This window comes from Pteropus alecto, unplaced genomic scaffold (assembly GCF_000325575.1).
Source record: "Pteropus alecto unplaced genomic scaffold, ASM32557v1 scaffold194, whole genome shotgun sequence".
Classification (NCBI taxonomy): Eukaryota; Metazoa; Chordata; class Mammalia; order Chiroptera; family Pteropodidae; genus Pteropus; species Pteropus alecto.
This window is the reverse complement of record NW_006436281.1, coordinates 2,101,428-2,103,642: the sequence shown is the minus strand read 5'-3', so window position 1 is coordinate 2,103,642 and position 2,215 is coordinate 2,101,428. Positions and strand designations below refer to the sequence as shown.

The 2,215-nt window shown below is 55.5% G+C and overlaps 1 protein-coding gene and 1 pseudogene across 1 annotated transcript in view; one reads left to right on the top strand and one right to left on the bottom strand.

The window, feature by feature from the left end:
• FKRP (fukutin related protein) overlaps nt 1–1,260 on the bottom strand; it is a 10,575-nt gene extending 9,315 nt beyond the window's left edge. The window contains 1 exon segment of the mRNA XM_025046699.1: nt 243–1,260. The gene's annotated coding sequence lies outside the window, so the exon portion shown is untranslated.
• An 809-nt stretch (nt 1,261–2,069) lies between these two features.
• On the top strand, nt 2,070–2,185 carry LOC112479720 (annotated as a pseudogene).
• Nucleotides 2,186–2,215: the final 30 nt, after the last annotated feature.

The window sequence follows — 2,215 nt, the reverse complement described above, 5'->3', positions numbered from 1 at the left end:
GGGCCGTCCGAGAGGGGTCCTGGCGCCACCGGGGCGCCCCGCGGTGCGAGGGCCCGAGCCCGGCCGGCCTGGAGAAGGGGCAGAGGGGCCCAGAACCAGCTGGAAGTGGAAGTGGGAGTGAGCGGACCGGACGGCGGGTTCCCGAGAGTGGCCCCGGAGAACTCAGCGGAGGGTGCTGAGGGGAGTTGAAGGAGCTCGTGTGGGAGCGAGCAAAAGCTCGGCGGGTCCAGAGGGACACTTACCCCCGTCCCGACCGGGTGCGGGTTGGAGGTGGAGCCCGATGGGCTCCTGATGGGAGAGGGGACGTCGGGGGGACTTGGGACCTGCCAAGGGCGAGAGCGGTCTGGCTGGCATCGGGCCTGAGTCTGGAGAGGAAGTCGCAGAAGCCGGGACTCGGGGTGTTTCGGAGCGTTTGGACGGAGGGAACTGAAAGAAGGACGGTCTCGAGGGGTCCCAGGATGATGGGGAGCCCAGCGCAGGGAAGGGGTCCCAAGGACGTGTTCTAGGAGCCTGTGTGGAAGAGCATGAGAGCGGAAACTCGTTCGGGGGTGTGGAAGAGTGGGGGGACGGTCCTGAGATGGAAGGTGTGTGTAGGGTGGCAGGTGGAAACCCCTGAGCTGGAGCTGGAGTTGGAGCGGGACGGGCATGGCCAGCGTGGAGAGGAGTCGTCCTGGAATGAGGACTGTGAGGAGGGATCGGGGGCTACCTGGGGGATGGCAGGGGAAGCATTTTGTAGAGCAGAGAGGCAGTGGAAGGAAGCAACGCAGAAGGACCCTAAGTGGGAGTTTGTGGACATTTCTGAGAAAGGACCCTATGGTTTGTGGAGTAGCTTGGGAGAGAGATGCGCCCTGGGATGGTGTCTGAAAGAGTGAGGAGCTGGGCTGGGCTTTGTGACCTTGAGAGGTGTGGTTTGCAGAGTGTTCCTAGCAGCCTGGGCACCAATGGTGTGAGGATTTGGAGGAGTCTCTGCCCCGGCTCTGGGGTGCTATCGGCAGAAGTCAGGATCTTTTTCGAGCAGTCCATCTTTCCCTTCTGATTGCTGTTCCCTATCTAGTCGAGGTGGGGACTCAAGTAAATAACCAATGCGAATTTTGTCCACAAGATGAATAAAGAGCATCCCACAATTCCCCCACCCTGCTAGGGGTCTTAGCTGTGGGCAGCTGAGGCTTGGGGTGGGAGAGGAATCCTTATGTAAGTGCCCCTCTCTTTTGCGTTCCTCCCTCTATTTCCGGATCTCTTTCCCAGCGCACAGCTCATTAGATCTCAATACCCCCATTATGCAGGCAGGGCCAAGGTCATTGCCCTCACTCAGCAATAAATAGCAGCTGCTGTTTATTGAACACATGTTATGTGCCAGGCACTGTATTAAGCGCTTTGTATATATATTATCACTTAATCCTTGCAACGTTCTGGGAGGGTAAGTGATATAATCCCCCACTCTCTCTTTTTTTTTTTAATAAGAGGAGGAGGAAACGGAGGCTTTGAGAAGGTCAGTGGGTGGCAGGGCTGGTCTCTGGGCTTTCAAGAAGCCTGTGCGCTATTCCTCTCTGCTGCCCAGTACAGGTGAGAAAACTGTTCTGAGGATGCTCAGTGGCTTCCCCGGGGTCATCCGGGCAGGCAAAGCAGAAGTGGGGTTGGATCTTGGCCTCTGAGAATTCACGTCAGTGTCCCTTACAGTACCCACCAGACCGCCTTCTCATCTTTGAGACTAACAAGGGGAAAGGAGTGTGTTTGTTCCCTTGCTGAGCGGCCCCTCTTGGAGTTTGAGAGGAACCGGTGGGCAGCACCCAGTTAGGCCGTCCTTGTCTTGGCTCCAGTACCACTTCGTGCTTTTGTTTTTCCTGTTGTTACATTAGTAAAAGTTCACAGATCTTAGCAGTGTGTGTGTGTGTGTGTGTGTGTGTGTGTGTGTACACATATATGTGTAGGTGTCGGTCTCCCACTCTACTTCCCACCTTATTGCTATAAAAGTTCAGTTCCTTGGACGTGTTCCATAGCGTAGCGGTCAGCCCATCTGCTTTACATGCAGAAGGTCCTGGGTTCATGTCCCAGTGGAGCCACGGTCCATGGTCTATGGCCATGCCACCCTGAACAAGCCTGATGTTTGATCTTAGAAACTAAGGAGGGTTGGGCCTGGTTAGTACTTGGATGGGGGACCACCTAGGAAGACCAGGTGCTGTAGGCATTTAAAAAAAAAAAAAAAAAAAAGTTACAC